The 20,361-nt window shown below is 42.7% G+C and overlaps 1 protein-coding gene across 1 annotated transcript in view; it reads right to left on the minus strand.

The window, feature by feature from the left end:
- Positions 1–20,361, minus strand: part of SCAMP5 (secretory carrier membrane protein 5) — a 128,460-nt gene that overhangs the window by 38,057 nt on the left and 70,042 nt on the right. The window lies entirely within an intron of this gene.

Consider the following 20,361-nt stretch of genomic DNA (forward strand, 5'->3'; position numbering starts at 1 on the left):
ATAGACACACATCACTGTGAGCTGGTTAAATCCCCTTCCGATTAATTACCTGGCCAGCAGGGCACCTAAAAGGTACCTTCAGTGAAGGGGATTTTGCTGGCTCACACAAAGTGTGCTCTTTCCCATGTAGTGAATGTATCAGGTACCTACGCTGAAGGGGATCTAGTCATAACCATTTTCCCAGGGTAATACTAATGTGAGTCATGCTGCTAAAGTCCGGCTACTGCAGTATGTGATGAACAAGAGGTATTACATAGGCCCTAGCTGAATACTTGCTCTTATGCGCAGTTTATGTGGACCAAAAACATGCAATCTTGCGTGGTCCCCAGCACAGCCGATAACCAGGAGTCCGTTCTCATCCCAGCTTCCAGCACATATGTACTTTGTTATGTTATAGGTCACTGGCAAGACCTCATCTGTGTATATTTCTTCTCTCCAATAAGATAGTGATGGACTACTGATGGTGCATGGGCTGCATAACAAAACTCAGGGGAGACTTCAGGGACTGGACATGTACAGCTTAGAGGAGAGAAGGGACAGCGGTAATAAGATAGGAACATTCTATTGTATTCAAGGTATTAATATCATTCATGAAGGTATTATTTAAAAATAAATAAATAAGGATTTCTAGAATAAGGAAGGAAAGATAAAGTGTGATAGATCCACAGAATCACATCCCATAATTTGAAGTGGGGACTTATACTGTAAAAAAATGGGTATTATTGTTATTCTAAATATATTAAAAAATAAAAAATACATGATAAAACAAACACAAAAAAGGCAGACTAGATGGCCAAGTAGGTTTTTTTTTGCTTATAATTTTTTCATGTAAGCCAAACCATTTATGACTTCTCATCCACCAATGTTAATATGTAGATATTAAAGAACAAGTTAACACAACAATCAAAAGAATCATATATAATTAACAAATTCTTCCAACAGCAAGGATATTATAAATATAGTCTAGTGCAAAGCTGTGATTTGACCCATCTGCTCCTGAATAATTATATATCTACTCTGGTTCATTTATATCACAACACTATTTAATAAAATACAAAGACATATAGACTGGCCTGCGTTCTGAGATAGATGCATTGTGTTGAGGAATGAAGAAATTTGTAGAATTCTGGGAAGTTTCTAAATAAAGTTTTGCCAGATTGATTAGTTTCAGGGGAAATAACTTCTATTTTTCAATGTGTCTCAATTATTGACTAAATTAAACAATCAGCAGCCAGTTAACTGTAGACAAAAATGCACAGAAGCCTATGTAAATTGCCCACTATGGCTTCTGCATAGGAGATCAATGCAATTGTGACAACTGATGATTATGAATACTGACCCACTTCGACCATTGTATTGAATGAAAAAAATAAATAAAAATGCAAAATAACAATACATAATTTCTCTTAGTAACATTAATTTATTATAAACAAAAACATCAATTAGACATTAAGAGGGTCCAAGGTATATCTGGAACGGGTAGTGGCAATAGAGGACCAAGATGGCTTTGTCAGGGCACCTTGCATTGGGCACAAATGGATAAGGCCATAATGAATTCTCATTTCCTGATGCAGTTTGGGTCACTAATAATTTTTGGGTCTTCTTAATTCCCGCATGTTCAGTAAGTCAAAAGGCCTAGAGTAATAATTTGGGATGGAGAGACCAAAGTTTTTCAAGGAGCAGGAGTGGCAGGTAGAGAAGGCTTAATAGTAAAATGCAGTTGTCGTCCAAAATAGGTATTACTTCAGAGGTATCGAAAGACCATAGACAGGGCATCAGCCTTGTTTTTAGAGTCCAACCAATAGGTGATGGACCACTTGCCTGTCCAGAAGCCGCTGACATCCAGGATCTTGTACGGGTCCTTGATTATGGTGCCAAATGGGTTCAAGAAGGTAGCAATGTCCTTGTCAGGTGTGTGAGGATTTCTCATGGAGACTGTCACCCTTCTTTCCTCTCTCTGGATGGGACAGTTATCATAGATCTGTAAGGCCCCGCACCACCATACAGTAGGGAAAACAAAAAGGTATACAAGGCAGACAAAATAAATAGAGACATTAAAACAAAGAGTATGGAGGACCCAGCTCATTAGAGAGCTTACATTCTAAGTGGAAGAGGGCACAGCTGAAACAAGTGTGACTTAGAGTTCAGATTCAGACAATAATCAGGTATAAGTTAAGCATTAAAAGAGAGATGTGTTTTTAGAGAACGTCTAAAGTTTTAAAGGCTGTGGGAAAGCATGATTGGGCGTGGTAGGATATTCCATAAGCGGTGAGCAGCACGGGAGAAGTCTTGTAGGCGCGAGCGAGAGGTGGTTACCAGAGGCGAGACTGCTAGAACCACTTTGCGGGTTCTTAACCTTTAGTAGCCTCTCTTGTTACAGAATGCTAGGTGTTCGTCAATACTTAGTTGACCCCAGGAAGTAAATTAAAGTGCAGATTTTGCAAGTTTATTCGACAACTTTGCAGGGAAAATTTAAAACGGCAATGGTTTTAAAGGCAAGTTTTGCCTTTAAAGCCATGGCCACTTTAAATTTTCTCTGCAAAGTCGCCGAATAGCGGCAACTTGCAAAATCTACACTTAAATACATTTACCCCCAGGACTTCAGACTTCATCCATAGTAATTGTCACGGTCGTCTGAATTTCTTGATCCGATTCGGGACCCTTGGGACTAGCTGGAGCAGGAGTGAAACAGAACTTAGCAGCCTGGATGAACTTCTTGCTCATGTTCGTGCTGATTGTAGAATATAGCAGGGGAATTAGCAGTCTGGAAATGTAGACAGGAACACTGCACTTGTAATGCAGTCAGGAACACTGCACTTGTAATGCAGTCAGGAACACTGCACTTGTAATGCAGTCAGGAACACTGCACTTAGGAGTGCAGACAGGATTACTGCACTTGTAATGCAGTCAGGAACACTGGAGCCAAGAACTATCCTCTGGAGAGAAGTGTGTTGTTCTGGCAATGAACAGATCACAGCAGCAGGTTTAAATAGGATGTCCCAAACAACTATTGGCTGATCAGTTCATGTGATCACAGCTTCTGAATCTGGTTGGTTTGGAATGATCACCTGACTGCATCCAAGATGGCCACGCCCATGCTGCAGGACAGACAGTATGTGTTTATTTACAAATGAAGGTGTGGAGAACGGGAATGCTGCAGATGACCAGAAGGGACCCAGGTAGCCGTGATATGACAGCGGCGGATGAGGTAAGTGCGGCTAAGATCCCGATTTGTGACAGTACCCCCTCCCTTACGAGTGGCCACTGGACACTTAGATTGGGGCTTAGTTGGAAACTTGCGGTGAAATTTTTTGATGAGAGATGGAGCGTGAACATCAGAAGCTTTGATCCAGGCCCTCTCTTCTGGACGATAGCCTTTCCAGTCGACTAGATATTGTAAGATTTTATGTCGAAACCGAGAGTCCAAGATCTCTTTAATTTCATATTCGTCACCATGTTCAGTCTGCACTTCAGGAGAAACCAGTTTGGGTGTATAAAACCGATTTAGCACCAGTGGTTTCAAGAGAGAGATATGGAAGGTGTTGGGTACCCTGAGGTAAGATGGTAGATGTAATTTGTAGGACACTGGATTGATGACTCGGGAGATGTTAAACGGTCCAATAAAGCGAGGAGCGAATTTCATAGATGGAACTCTGAGGCGTAGATTGCGAGTAGACAGCCAGACTCTGTCTCCGGGTTTCAAGCTTGGAATGGCTCGTCGCTTTTTGTCGGCCTGAATTTTGTAGCGTTGGGACGCTTTAAGTAGAGATTCCCGTACCTGGCGCCAGTGGCCTGAAAAATTCTTTAGGAAAACTTCAGAGGCAGGTACTGAGGCTGTAGGAAGTGGAGTAAACAAGGGTACCCTGGGGTGTAGGCCATAGACCGTATGAAATGGAGTGGAAGCAGAGGATTCGTGATAATGATTATTATGAGCAAATTCTGCCCAAGGAAGCAGATCTACCCAGTCGTCTTGAGAAGAGGATATGTACAAACGGAGAAATGTTTCTAGGTCTTGATTAACTCTTTCCGTTTGCCCGTTGGATTGGGGATGATAGGCCGAAGAGAAGTTTAGTTTGATCTGTAGTGCTTGGCACAAGGATCTCCAGAATTTCGCCACAAACTGAACTCCTCTATCTGAGACGATTTCTTCAGGACACCCATGCAAACGGAAGATCTCCTTTATAAATTGCTGAGCCAGGATAGGTGCTGATGGGAGTCCACGGAGAGGAACAAAATGCGCCATTTTAGAGAATCGGTCAACGATGACCCAGATGGTATTGAAATTATTAGAATTGGGCAAATCGGAAACAAAGTCCATAGAAATATGGGTCCAGGGTTTGGTGGGAATAGGCAGAGGCAAAAGTTGACCAGCTGAAGATTGTCTTGAACTTTTATGTTGGGCACAGCTGCCACATGCGGAAACAAATTGCTGAACATCCTGATGAAGCGTAGGCCACCAGTAGCTTCTCAATATGAAAGATTGAGTTTTGCGGATGCCAGCATGACCGGCAAATCTGGAACAATGTGCCCATTGAAGCAATTTTTTCCGCAGATTCTCAGGAACAAAAGTTTTCCCCTGGGGAGGTGTATTGTCGGGTCTACTGACTGCGATGCTGAGTGGGCTGATAATAGGCCGTGGATCCACAATGATGGAATCTTCTTCTTTTACCATAGAACGTGACAGAGCATCGGCCTTGCGATTTTTGGAACCGGGACGGAAGGTGACATGGATATCAAATCGAGAAAAGAATAGTGCCCATCGGGCCTGACGTGGATTCATGCACTGTGCAGTTTTAAGGTAGAGCAGATTCTTGTGATCCGTGTATATTGTGACAGGATAACGAGCTCCCTCAAGTAAATGTCTCCACTCTTCAAGCGCCAATTTGATGGCAAGCAGCTCTTTGTCCCCTATGGCATAATTTCGTTCAGCTGGTAAAAATTTTCGGGAGAAGAACCCGCAGGGATGCCATTGCTCATCAGCTGGTTTTTGGGAGAGAACTGCCCCTACTCCGACAGATGAGGCATCAACTTTCAAGTAGAATGGACAGGTTAAATCTGGTTGCCTCAGTATGGGAGCAGAAATAAATGCTTGTTTCAGAAGTTGAAAAGCAGATTGGGCTTCTTCAGACCACTTGGCAGGATTAGCTCCTTTTTTGGTGAGGGCGGTGAGTGGTGCTACTACAGTAGAGTAGCCACGAATAAATTTTCGATAGTAGTTAGCAAATCCCAGAAATCGCTGTACTGCCTTTAGTGTAGATGGTTGAGGCCAGTTAAGAATAGCTTGCACCTTCTCTGGGTCCATACGGAGACCGGTGCCCGAGATGATATACCCCAAGAATGGAATGGATTCAACTTCGAAGGTGCATTTTTCAAGCTTGCAATACAGTTTATTCCTTCTGAGACGGCTGAGGACCTCTTTAACATGTCTGCGATGGGACTGGATATCAGAGGAGAAAACGAGGATATCGTCCAAATATACCACAATAGTATGGTACAGTAAGTCCCGAAAGATTTCGTTTATGAAATTCTGAAAAACCGCTGGGGCATTGCTCAGACCGAATGGCATGACAAGATATTCGTAGTGCCCATCCCTGGTGTTAAAGGCGGTTTTCCATTCATCGCCACGCCTGATACGGATCAAATTGTAGGCCCCGCGGAGATCCAACTTCGTAAATATATGCGCACCTTTGACTCTGTCAAATAACTCTGTGATGAGGGGCAGAGGATACCGGTTCTTGATGGTAATGTCGTTGAGACCTCGGTAATCGATGCAGGGACGTAATCCACCATCTTTTTTTTTTACAAAAAAGAACCCGGCTCCTGCCGGTGAAGAGGATGGGCGAATAAAGCCCCTTTCCAAGTTCTCTTTTACATATTCAGACATAGATTTTGTCTCAGGGATAGAAAGAGGGTAGACTCTGCCACGCGGTGGGGTTTTACCCGGAACAAGATCAATGGGACAGTCCCAATCCCGATGAGGTGGTAGAGTTTCAGCGGCCTGCTTACTGAAAACGTCTGTGAACTCTTGGTAGGCAGAAGGAACTGGCAAAACGTCCTTATCAGAGGTGGAGCAATGTGGAAGAACACGTTGTAAACAGGACCCGAAACAAGTTGGAGCCCACGCCAGGATTTGTGGAGTCGACCAGTCAATATGGGGGTTATGCGTTTGAAGCCATGGAAACCCGAGAACCACAGGGCTAGTGGCTTCTGGGATGACCAAAAAGGTAAGAGACTCGGAATGCAGAACTCCTATTTGGAGCGTCACTGGAGAAGTCTGATGCGTAATGGTACCCCCTGGAATACGGCTACCGTCAACCGCAGAGAGAAAGATGGTCACTGGAATTTTCTCTAGTGGAATGGCTAGTTCAGCAGCTAATCTGGCAGACATGAAATTCCCAGCTGCTCCAGAATCCAGCAGGGCTGAAATGTATTGGGAGCCTTGAGCGTGTTTCAGAGTGACTGGGATAATACAGTCCTTGCCTTGTGGGGAGCGAAGAGCCACTCCTAGGCTCACTTCCTCATTGTCAGCTAGGAGGTTGTGTTTACCCGGCTTACGAGGACAATGATGTAACAGATGTCCGGAACTGGCACAGTATAAGCAAAGTTTCTCTCTAACTCGCCGTTCTCGCTCGGTGGGTAAAAGACGTGCTTTGCCTAATTGCATGGGTCCTTCAGGGAAAGGAGACGGTACACGGACCCGTTCAATAGGGTGGAACTTGGGGTGTTTCAGCTTCCTCTTTTCTAGAGTTCTTTCTCTGAACCGAAGATCAACCCGATTGCAGGTGGTAATCAATTGGTCTAGCGTTGTAGGTAAGTCCCGAGACGCTAATACATCCTTAATGTGGTCAGACAGGCCCTGCCAGAAAACCGCAACAAGAGCATCGTTATTCCAAGATAGTTCAGAGGAAAGTGTTTGAAATTGAACGGCATATTGGCCCACAGACTGCTGCCCTTGCCGAAGGCGCAGAATATCTAAAGCGGCTGACGTTGTTCTTCCAGGCTCGTCGAATATTCTGCGGAAGGTAGACAGGAAGCTATCAATGTCAAATAAAATTGGGTCAGATTTTTCCCAGAGCGGTGATGCCCATGCCAGAGCTTGCCCTGATAGTAGCGAAACAATATAAGCAGTTTTGGTACGTGCAGTGGGGAAATTTCCGGGTTGTAATTCAAAGTGTATACTACACTGGTTGAGAAACCCGCGGCAATTCTTCGGATCGCCATTGTATTTAGCTGGCATGGGAAGATGGAGTCTGGATGAAGTAAGTAGTGAAGCAGGTATTACTGGCTCAGGCGGAGTATGGGATGGTTGACTGCGGAATAACTGCAAGGTATCCATACGTGTAGAAACATCCTGCAGCAATCTCAAAATTTGCCCCTGGTTAGTTTCTTGTCTCTCAATGCGTTCAGCTAATATTTGGACAGAGTCCTCCCTCGGGGTATGTTCCCCTAGCGGATCCATTAGGCCAGAACAAACTGTCACGGTCGTCTGAATTTCTTGATCCGATTCGGGACCCTTGGGACTAGCTGGAGCAGGAGTGAAACAGAACTTAGCAGCCTGGATGAACTTCTTGCTCATGTTCGTGCTGATTGTAGAATATAGCAGGGGAATTAGCAGTCTGGAAATGTAGACAGGAACACTGCACTTGTAATGCAGTCAGGAACACTGCACTTGTAATGCAGTCAGGAACACTGCACTTGTAATGCAGTCAGGAACACTGCACTTAGGAGTGCAGACAGGATTACTGCACTTGTAATGCAGTCAGGAACACTGGAGCCAAGAACTATCCTCTGGAGAGAAGTGTGTTGTTCTGGCAATGAACAGATCACAGCAGCAGGTTTAAATAGGATGTCCCAAACAACTATTGGCTGATCAGTTCATTTGATCACAGCTTCTGAATCTGGTTGGTTTGGAATGATCACCTGACTGCATCCAAGATGGCCGCGCCCATGCTGCAGGACAGACAGTATGTGTTTATTTACAAATGAAGGTGTGGAGAACGGGAATGCTGCAGATGACCAGAAGGGACCCAGGTAGCCGTGATATGACAGCGGCGGATGAGGTAAGTGCGGCTAAGATCCCGATTTGTGACAGTAATAAAGCTTATCAGCTTAATGTATTTGTGGGTGTGCATGGAACACAGTAGGATAAAGACAGTGAAAAATGCAGGGACACTGAGGCAACACAAAGACACGGACAACAGACTGAGGACAGAGACTGACAGTAAAGTGAGACAGTTGTAGTATTGGTTATGGGCAGAACAAGGTTGTGGAACAAGCTGGGGTCAGGGATGGAAGCAGACTAAGTACAATCCAGGAAAAAGCCAACAGTCAAAAGCAGAGTAAGTAAATGGTCCATATCAAACACAGGGAGTCAGTAAAATATTCAGCAGATTTGCAGGAACAACACACACTGGACCAAACAAAGCAATGCCCAGCACAGATGGTAGGGAGTGAGAGGTATATAAAGGTTAAACAACCAATAGGAATCAAACACTGCCATATATTAAATTAGCCTTTTGCTGAATAGAAAGACTAAACAGCTGCTGCTTAGCAACTAGGTAGATACAGGAAAATCAGTGAGCGGAGCTCACATTACCTAACACCTTGTAATGTATTACTCTCTAATAACCTCATTACAAACATGGCCACTTCCCTAGGCAGCTCCCATTTGGTGGAACTTTCAAACCCCATCCTATCTGCAAACTTCAAAATATTTCAACATCCCATGAAGACTCTTCTTTTCAAAGATGCCTATTCCACTACCTTTTCTCCATAACCACTGTTCTTACAATTGTGCCTTATAATAACCATTAACACTTTTGTCTGTTATTTCATCCACTAATATTTTGTTTATAGTAGTGGCATAAAAATCCTTATAATATTACCCAAACCTGCCATTAATGTCTCTGGAAAAGTTTAAAGAATGCTTGTATTTTATATATAAAACAGCCCTCTTTTTTAATCACTCAAAATTAGTACTATATCTTTAACTGCATCCACTCAGTGCATGCTGTTTGTGATTTTATGGAGTATATAATTATTCGGTACACCAGCTAATTTAGAGCCCATATCTAATATCTCTTGTTCTGCATTCCTACAATAAAATGCTATACAAGAAATAAATGAGCCCCTTTTATATAATTTTCATTTTTACAGACCAGGACGGTGACTCTTCTAGAGTATGTATTTCCCACCCAAGGACTTTTGAGATAATCTTTTACCCAGTGATATGCATTTCTAAGAATAGTAAAATTATTGGATTATATTTGTGTTAATGTTCCCAAATTGTACAGAATGCTTGAAATTATCATTAAAGCCCTATACGTTCCACAACATTACAAAAATATTATCCCTTCCAGCCAACCGGAATATAATTAAAGTAACTTAAATATGGGACATTTAAAGGCCCTTTTCACTCTATGTAGATTATTATGGCATTAGATACCATATTGGTGATAACATAAAAAACAAATCTAAAAGCATTAACAAATCCTGCAACCCCCACCCCTGATTTCCCCCTTCCTCCACCCTGCTATCTTGTCCACAATCCCAGAAGCTTGTTCCCTAATCATGAACTTAATTGTCTGGAACTTAACTAATCACCTGAGAGAGGGCCACAGAGCAGTCCCAATGTGCAAAGTGGGTAGAGCTTACACCTTAGGGTGATCAATCCACTTCGTTGGTCCCTGCAGAAACAGGATCATCTTCTCTCTTTTTAGGAATCTTACAGTTGGTTCGCTCAAGTGTCCATAATGCAACAATTCTAAGCTTTGCAGGATAAAGCAAAGAATATTTTCTATTCATTTAGCTTTGCCCATCATGAGATATGTAGTTTATGGTAAATACATTTTTTCTCTTGCCATCGCCAGTACGTTGTCCAGATCTTTATAATTCAGGAGTCTCATAAAAATTGGTCTGGAAAGGAAGCAAGCTGGTAAGACCTTCATGGGGACTTTGTGGCCAAGCATTAGGAAAAAGTATTTGACACAAAAGTATTTGTTAGCCTTCTTTCTAGAAACTCCTCTGGCACACAGCATTCTGCTTTCAGGGAGGCGTATGCTGTTACGTCTCATACTCTAGATAATCAGATTGCCTCTGAGACAAAAGGGATTGCTGTCTAAGTTCAGATACCTTTCTCACCAAGGTTGTACACGTCTTCCACCACTCTTATGTGTGATTCGTTAGTTTAGAGGGTGTTTCAGAGTACATTTGGCATCTGAGGGCATTTTGTGACAACTGGGCATCTGGGGCTATTTTGGAGCAAGTGGCAGATCTTGGGGGCATGTTGGTACATTTGGAATAGGGTACATGGGTGTCGAGGTTGGCTTTTTATTGTTCAAATTAATGTGTGGCCTTTTTGGAGAGCCGCATATGCAGTCTTTTGAAGTATATTGGGTTGCCCATGCCTGGTTTAGAAACATGACTGCAAATTGCTTTCTCAGCTCATCAATTTTTCCAGTTGAGACCATTTGGCAGTTATTGATTGCCATCAGCAGGTGTGCTAGTTGGGATCAGTAGCCAGTGCAGCTGTTTGTGCTGTGGTATCTGCTGCAGGCTCTTGATCCAAGCTGGTAGTGCTTTTTTCTTGGTCAGTCCTACAAATATATGTCGCGAGCCATAAGTAATAAGTACTCCATCTTTTACACGGGGGGCTCACTTGTATTTAATGTAATTGACAATCAGCATTGAATCAAGATATTATGCAGGATAATGACTATGACTGCTCAAATGCCCCTCTCCTGGATGCCACAATAGCAGAATTTTAAGGAAATATTTGTGAGGCAGAACTTAGTATGTACAAATAAATTGTGGAACCATGGTTTAGTGCATTTTTTCCAGTTCCCTTTTCCCTATATGGTCCAAAATAAAATAGTATTTCTTCCAATCAGTTACCATAAGCTGAAATAATATACAGTTTACATGGATAGATTAAGTACCTAAAATGTACAATTAGAATTACCAGTAATTCTCTTTCCAGGCATACTCTATGGGGCAGATTCAATTTGGCACAAGGTGACACAATGTGTCTCTGAAACAGTTCCATTAGACACATCACATCAGAGTTTTTACTAAAATCTCCTCTCATTGTCCCTCACGTCCCATAGACATGAGAGGAAAAATGAGCTGAGATTTCTGTACTGTTTCACACGGCAAGGTTCACAGCCGGACATTGTCAGGCAGCACCTTGCAGAATATGCCCCAATGATAGAACCACCACTGAGAAATCCACCTGCCTATTGGGACTGGACGTAGAGTTCTAAAAGCCCTACATGACCACAACTTCTTAGTGTATTTCTAAAGAACAACTTCAAATATTAAAAATGAAATGATCTTAGCAAGGGAAAATACAGTATATAGTGTCACAGAGGATTTCCGGAAATAAATTTCTCCCATTAAATCTGAGCTTGATTTCATTTACTTGCATTAGTTTTGTAGTGCAAAACGCTCCGATTTTGCAACAGTGCATCTAAGAATTGCATATTCGGATGAAGGCTTACTCGCTGCTCTGGGGAGAAACCCACACAAAGTACAAGTGCTCTTAGGTCTACTGAGAGGTATTAAAATATGAAAATGTACACTGTGCAAAAATCACGGGCCTCATTTAGAGTTAGTTGCAAAGCAAATCAAGGTTTAAATTACTCCTGTCCAAACCATGTTGCAATGCAAGGGGTGTAACTGCATTTACTATTTGCTTTTGTATGCACTGTACCACAGAAGCACCTTAATACGGGACAGCTTTATTTTTACACTGCAATTGAGAGTTGAGCTAGGAAACACCCCCTCCCAACTCTAAATCTGCCAGAACATTTTAAATTTAACTAACCACAGTCCAAGGTGCAAATTTGCTACTTTTTTCCACTTTGCTTCTAAATGAAGCCCCACATATCCAACCTCCTACCACTTTAGATCCACTCCTTTCATTAAATAAGTTTCAGTTTTTCTCCTAAAACACTTTTTGGTTTAGCGTCCTTTATTTTGTAAATGAAGCATTAGAGTAAAAGGATGTCTGTATTTTATTTATTAACATTATTTATAAAGCACCAATACATTACATATTGTTTTATAGAGTATAATTAATCATTCACATGAATCCCTGTCCCAGAGTAGATTACATTCTGTATTCCCGATCACAAAGACACAAACTAGGGTTAATTTATTCAGAAGCCAATTAACCTACCAGTATATTAGGCTTGATATTATACTCTTCGAATAAGAGTACCAAAAAAAAAAAAAAAAGGTTTAAGTAGCACCACAATCATATAATATATGCACAATCAATGCAGAAAGTACCTATTGAGGTGAATCCTCAATCAGCCAATCTGATACAGCTAGCTAGTGCTACCGACCGTCATCATCGGTGTGTACTTGCAAGAACATAATTTGACCGACCACACTAGAAAGTGAGGAATACAGTTATCTTATTTCAAATCCCATAATCAAGACCTAGGGATTGTAGTGTTTGTATGAGGAGAGAGTAGTCAACAGTGTCAAATGCAGCAGAGAGATCCAAGAAAATTAGAAGAGAGTAATGGTTATTTTTTGCTGTGATCAATCATTGACAACCTTGGTCAGCGCAGTCTCTGTGGAGTGTTGAGAGCGAAAGCCTGACTGAAGAGGATCCAATAGGTTGTTTGGTGTAAGAAAGTGTGTGAGGCGAGTGTAGGCAATTCTCTCGAGAAGCTTGGAGGGGCATGGGAGATAGGGCGGTAATTACGAGATAGTTAGGGTCAGAATTCAGTTTTTTTAAAATGGGAGTATTCACTGTATGCTTAAATAGTGAAGGAAAAATACCAGTAGAAAGAGATAGATTACAGATTTTAGTTAGAGGGGGAATGAGCACAGGAGACAGGGACATACTATTGTGAGGGAATGGGATCGAGAGGACAGGAGGTAGAGTAGGAAGATGAGAAGAGAGTAGAAACATCCTCTTCGTTTGTGGGATCAAATGAAGAGAGTGTCAGAGGGTGCTACAAAGGAATTGAGCCGATTGCTTGTCAAGGGAGATGATATCATTTCAAGTCTGATCTTATCAATTTTGTCCTTGACATAGGAAGCAAGATTCTGTGCACTGATGATAGTTGGAGGATTTGGGGCAGGAGGATTCAGAAGAGATTTAAATGTGTTAAAGAGGCGTTTGGGGTTAGAAGCCTGAGCATAGATGAGAGATTGGAAATAGTTTTGTTTAGCAATGTCCAGAGCATTTCTATAGGAGTGGTAGATATCAGTATATGTGATGAAATCATTAGAGGTACAAGATTTACGCCAGTGACGTTCTGCTTTACGAGGTTTTTGTAGAGTTTGTGTTACTGTAGTGTGTCACGGTTGACAAGGGATTTTACGCAAAGTATGTAGTGTCGCTGGAGTCATTGATCCAGGGTAGTTGATAGGTTTTGATGAAAATGGGGTACTGCCCGATCAGGGGAGGAGAGTGTAGAAATTGGGGAGAGAAGGTGTTGGAGAGAGGTGGAAAACTGTTGAAAATCAATAGAGTTGAAATTTCTGCGGTTGTGAGGAGGCTTGGAAGAGTTAGACACTAGGGAGGGTAAGGAACTGGGGGTGAGCGAGTAGCTAATGAGGTGATGATCGGAGGGGGAAAGGAGTGTTAAGGAAATGAGAAACTGAGCATAGTCTAGAGAAAACAAGATCAAGACAGTGGCCATCCTGATGAGTAGCGGATTCAATCCACTGGGAGAGGTCAAGTGAGGATGTTAGAGAGAGTAGTTTGGAAGCAGCATTGGAACGTGGATTAAAAATAGGGATATTGTACCAAAGAAAACGCCAATATATTGCTGCATAGATGGTACTATGTTCCCTTTAGGCTTCATATTATATACCCTCAAACAAGTCCAACATGTTGGAGCGATTGTGGCCATACTGGCACCTTCATACACACATGGAGGGATTGTTCTAAACTGCGCTCATTCTGGACAGAAGTTCTCGCATTAGCAACAGCTGTTCTCGATACTCCTGTGCCTTCTGATCCTAAGCACATATTATTGCCTCTACCCCTTCCAGACCTTCCAACACACATCCATAAGCTTTTTCGGCATATAATCAGCGCAGCTACCTGTCAAATAGCTGCCCATTGGAAGAACCCCATGCCTCCAACGCTCCAAATGGTCTGTATTTGGATCTGGCACACTTATCAGATGGAATACATCACCAGTGTGCTTAGGGGCTCCTCCTTGTCCTTTAACAAAGTCTGGTCTCCTTGGGCTTCGTATTACAACCAGTCTCTGCTCCAATTTTAGTCAAACCCGATCCGTTACTGGAAATACCAGATTGAACTATTATCTTCTGCTAAAAACATAAAAGCGTGAATTCCTCTTCCCTTCCCCTAACCCTCCCAACCTGTTCTTTCCCCTTCCCCGATTTTTCCCTGTACCACCCCTTTACCCCTTCTTCTTTCTCTTCTCCCCCTTATTTGTATAATTTAAAACAAAATAACATCTCCATGGTACCATGTTCATATGAAGCTGAATTTGTTTTATAAAAGCTCTGTGAGAGAGTGTCATACATACTGTTAAATTTGTATGTGCATTTGTCATCTCACTAATGTACCTTTCAAGAGTTTTATATTTTGTAATGCTGTTCAAGATAAGATGTTACTAATAAAACGTATTTAAAAAATAAAATAAAAAAATAGGGATGTTGAAATCACCCATGACGACGGTGGGAATGTCAGTAGATGAGAAGTGAGGGAGCCATGCAGAGAAGTGTTCAAGAAATTGTTGGTGTGGACCAGGGGGGCGATAGACGACAGCAACACGCATAGAGAACGGGTTAAAAATCCTAACAGCATGTACTTCAAAAGATGTGATGGGACATTTGGTAGAAATGTGAATGTGCACTGTGAGAAGAGAAGTAGTCCAACCTCCCCTCCTTGTCTGCCTCCCAGTCTAGGGGTGTGGGTGAAGTGGAGGCCACCATGTGAAAGGGCTGCAGGTGAGGCAGTGTCTGATTGCGTGAGCCATGTTTCTGTTATTGCTAGAAGGTTGAGGTTGTTTGAGAGAAAGAGATCATGAATGGAGGCAAGTTTGTGACAAACAGAACGTGCATTCCAAAGGGCACATTTAAAGGACTTTGGAAGAGAGTGGAGACAGGTGATACATTTGAGGTTTTCTGGTTTTCTGTAGTGTTTAGATATATGCGTGCGTGAGAATTGAGGGGGACCTGGACTAGGTGATATATCACCGGCTAATAGAAGCAGGGAGGAAGAAAGGTAGGAAAGAGGATTGTAAGATGTGTGTCCTTTTAGTTTCTGGCGGCAGGCTTAGGCTGTTAAAGTTATTGAATTTAAATAGGAAAAGAGTTCATGAGTGTTCACTAGAGGTGAGTGAAGTAATGAAGGGGCAATGTGGACAGAGGTGTGTGTTGCAGGATGGGTGAGGGATGATATAGTCCTAAAGATAATGCCATGAAAGGAGAGGAAGAAAATTATTTAGGCAAGCATTGGGATTTATGAGTCAAGTAGCAAAAATGAGGGAATTAAAGGAATTACCTAATTGCAATCTCCAGTGTAATAGCTCTAAGGTGTTTGTCTGACAGATTTCCAAGTATGTGCATACAGAAAAGAGGAAAGACGACGAAAGAGGAACAATCCCTATAAGGACAACTACAATACATAATAATTGCTGTGGCCGGGTACCTGCCTTTACCGGCCACCGTACGTGTGTGGCGACCATCTTGAACTGAACTCCAGCGCTGGGAGGGTTAATAAACGGCGCTAGGTGCTTGGAGTGTAAGTATGTGTATATTAAGTGTAAAAATGTGTGTAAAATGTGTATTTCAATGCACGATGTATGTGTATAACAAACAAAGGTACTTGTCCCTGGTGGTCCAGTGGGAACCAGGGCTGATCCTTCACCCCCCGGAAGCCAGCTTTCAGTGGCTTCCGGAGGGACTTTCACACCAGCCTCCTGAAATCAAATAGTCCCAGAAGGTGCAGCGCCTTCTGGGGGTGCCAGGAGACTAAGTCGCTTGTTGGAGTTCAGAGCATCAACTAGCGACAGGGCAGGGACTGCTGCCCCAGGATCTGGCTGCTCGCCCGTGTTACAGAGGGGAGAGCCAGACCTCTGTACAGGGTCCCTGGAAGTAGATTTAGGCGGGAGATTTAAAAAATAAATCTCTCTCCTTGGACAGACCGGCACGTGGGAGGAGAGTGGGCTGAGCCCCACTCTCCCTGGCAGCTCGTGGATAGGGGGGGGGGAAGTACACTCCCCCTGTCACTAGCATCAATGTAAAAGGTGTTAACCTCTCTGGGCTGATTCACGTGCAGGCTCGGTACTTTTGCACACCCTCTGTACTGAAAACGAGGTTAAACGTCATTGTTGCGTTGTCGGATCTCGCAAGTTTTTGATCCTATAAGTACCACCCTCCACTTTGATCCAGTGCCATTTCACAGAGAGACAGAAGGGGTAGTACAGTTCTTGTCAGTCTCTAGTGCAGTTGGGCAGCGTCATATCTAAAACAGAAAGAGGGGTGGCAGTTTTCTTAAAAGTCTCCAGTAACACTCCAAAAACATACTAGTAGGTTAATTGTCTGCTATCAAATTGACCCTAGTTTCTCTCTATGTCTGTGTGTTAGGAAATTTAGACTGTAAGCTCCAACGGGGCAGGGACTGATGTGAACGAGTTCTCTGTACAGCACTGCGGAATTAGTGGCGCTATATAAATAAATGGTGATGATGATTTTACTGAGTTATAGCTGACACAGAAACAGGAGAGGTCCCAGTTTTGTTGCCAGTCTACGTGGCATTGCTCCATTGCTAATTGTCATTGCTAAAATAGAAATAATAGGGCTGTCAGTGTTCTTCAATCTCTACAGTCACATTGTACTGTGCCATAGCTCACCCAGAGATAGGAGAGGTGGCAGTGTTTAGTGCTGAAACAGAAATTCAAATATTAATGCTGGCAGTGTTTTTAAAACTCCCCAGTGACGTTCTACTGTGCCATAGCTCATACAGAAACAGGAGGGGTGGCAGTGTCCTTGTCACTCTCCAGTCCTCAGTAACATTGTTCTTGTCACTCTTCAAAAATCATGACAGCTCTGTCGTAAAATGAACTACAAGTTCCACAAGGAAGGCCTTTACTGGCATTTAGATCAAAGTACAGATATTCTGTAATGGTGGATTCCAGCTGGGATTAATTAGTTGTGAGTGGTGATGATGTACACACTGATTAGGGTGAGGATGATGACAATGTAGATTGCAGGTGCTGGGATCTAGCTGAGAAAAGGAAGCTAGCTGATGCTGGAATGCTTATTAATATTTGAGCAAAATGACATATTGGCAATTTTATGTTTTTCTACAGTAAAGTTTCACCTTTATTAAAGCTTTTTTTCTTTAAAAAGATAAAAGGTTTTTTTATATTTTTGTTTTTGATATTTATGTTACAGAAATTTCTGCAATGAGGGTTTACTACAGGGTTGAATTAGTATTGTGTTAGGATGATGTACGCACTGATGAGGGCGAGGATGAGGCTGCAGATGACAACAACATCTTGCCACTGTAGAATTAATTGACAACATCTTAGCTTCCTCAAGCCCATTGTTACTTTGTTTTGTGGGGGTCCAAAACAAACCAAGCACTTCAGCCACAAAATTGGCACTCCTTGTCGCTGAAGTGCTTGATTTTTTAAAGTGTGCATGTCCTTTATAAGATCCATTATAAGGGTGGGTGGGAGAGTCCCAAGGACAATTTCATCTTGCACCACTTTTCCTTTCAGCCACTGCTGTGTGCCAATGTTACCTACATGTGCTGTAAGTATTGAAGTTTGTTTTCAATCATCCTTTCAATTGCTTCTCTCTCATACGTGTAATCACATACTTTTTTACTGGGTTCACCATCTCCAGGGGCACCCCAGATTGGTCTTGGTCTGATAAATGCACGCATCCTGGGGGGGTCGGTGCTCATCGCCATGTATTAGTTGTAGAATTACCATAGTTATCCAAGTAACGGATGGAGCACTCAAAGGAACCATAACTGATTTAATGAGCCATTCGCAGTTTTACTGTACCGGCTGTGTGCTCTGGGTGACGGCGATCTCCTCGTCTTCATCTTACAAATCTTCGTCTGCAGGGGCTGGAGACACAGCCAATTGTTTTCTCAGGTGTCTTAGCTGTTCTTTAAACTGTACATATTTATCATCCTGTCTCCTCTGTATTATTCTTCTAAAGCGCAGTGTATCTCTCGTGTACAAGCTCTCTTAAATCCAGGATCTCATCCGGTGGGTCACATTTTAATTTAAGTACGGTCTCAACTGCATCTATATATTGGTTTAAATCTCTGTTCAATGCAACATATTCCAACATGACGGATTCCATGCTGCCCAAATGTTCAGTGTCACAGTCTGTCTAAAGCAGATGTAATGCCACTCCAGTTGTAATATCCATTCCTGCGTCTTCATAAGTTTGGCAGTTCTTCAGGGATGAGAGGGAGGTATCCAGAGAGGAGAAAGAGATTAAAGATGCAGTACGAGCAGTCATGGTTTAATACTGTAGAGTTCATTGACAGCACTGTTGGGCTTGAGGCAGCTAAGCTATTAGTAGCTTGTTTTGTGGGGGCCCAAACAAACCAAGCACTACAGCCACAAAAGTGGCACTCCTTGTCGTGGGAGTGCTTGCTTTGTTAAAACGTACATGTCCTTTTCAATATCATACATAAGGGTGGGTGGGAGTCCCCAAGGACGATTCCATCTTGCACCACTTTTCTTTTTGGCCACTGCTGTGACAATGTTTCCTAGATATGCTATGAATTGCCGTGTATTTGTGCCGTTGCTGTCACTTGGCATTCAGTCACGTCGCTGCAGTCTTTGTCCAAAAGTGGATGAAAATAATATTGTGTGGTGTGACTGTAACTATGAGGTGGTCAAAATTGACTGGAAATTACTGTAATTGAGGTTAATAATAATGTAAGAACAAAAAAAGAGCAAAATGATGTGATTTTAGCATATTTTTCCAAAAAATACAGATCTAAAACCAAAATCAAAACACGCTAGGGGCGCTTTTGCCAAAACCAAAACACGAACTTAATCTAGATCCAAAACCAAAGCACAGGGGGCAGTGAACATCTCTAATAAAAAGAGACCTGTTTTGCACTTAAATGTATTATTGTTCCATCTGACCTTCTGATCACTGGTACCATAAACCAGTGCGAACTGTCCTTATTAGGACACTTGAGCTAATGAACATCATTTGCTTCAAGAGCCTGCTTGACGACTACTTCCCTGCATGTAATTCCTGTGACCTGCAGATTATACCCAACTCTAATCAGCTGTTCTGAGGTTTGGACCCCGTGTTTAGTACCACCGCTCTGTCCGCTACCCAGCAGCTCTGGATAGTATGTTAGGCCAGGGGGAACTATCCACAGCAACCCTGATCTACAGGAATAGGTCAGTGGTACCAGTCCAAATGCCCAGTGAAGGGGTACACTAGCAGTGACAGTTACCCAGAAGGACGCGGTTCTGGATGCTGCTAAAGAGTCCAGTGGTTACAGCAGCTTAAGCCCCTCATACTGCAGCTAGAGGGCGCATTTGGGAGAAAGAAAGGGGATGATGGCAAGGCAATCCCAACCAGTCCTCAGCACCCCAAAAGACAGGGTGGCATTGGCGGTCTATGCTGTCACAGATTATTATTATTATTAATTTTTATTTATAAGGCGCCACTAGGTGTCCGTAGCGCCGTACAGGGACAAACGAAATTACAATACAAGGAGAGACAGCACAGTACAGTAAACAATAAACACAGTAACTCAGTGAGCTTAAAGCACAGCAAGGGCGGAGGAGGGGAGAGGGGAAGGTCTTCGTACAACGGAGCCCAAGAGGGAGGGCACGGATAATAGGGAGACCCCCGGGGGGGGGGGGGGAGAGGAGGGAGGGGACAGGGGGAAGAGGGTCCTCGAGGAGGACGACCAGGTTGCTGGAGAGCAGAGTTAACAGTGGTGAGACAGGAGGAGGGGTGACCCTGCTCAAAGGAGCGTACAATCTAAGGGGTAAGGTAGACAGACAGAAAGACACGGGGGAGAGATTGCATTATCACAAGGATTTGCATTCTTTCTTGGATATTGATACACTAATTCCTTATCCAATAAGTAAAGTTTTTAAGTAGTATATAATTGACACTAGTGAAACAAACTGATACATATATTAATCAAAAGTACACATGCAGCTGTGCCTGATTTTTTTTAATCTTGTTTTAAGTTGTACCTAAGGGTGATGGCCTTTATACAGAATTGGGCAACAGTTGTCCTTAAAGCACCTGTATAAAGTTTGATCTATCATGAGGTATATCTTAAGTGTTTACAATACTGTAAAATATTTGTGTAGATATTAGCTTGTTTGACAAAGTGAATAAAAACAAAAT

This window comes from Mixophyes fleayi, chromosome 4 (assembly GCF_038048845.1).
Source record: "Mixophyes fleayi isolate aMixFle1 chromosome 4, aMixFle1.hap1, whole genome shotgun sequence".
In the NCBI taxonomy this organism is placed as follows: domain Eukaryota; kingdom Metazoa; phylum Chordata; class Amphibia; order Anura; family Limnodynastidae; genus Mixophyes; species Mixophyes fleayi.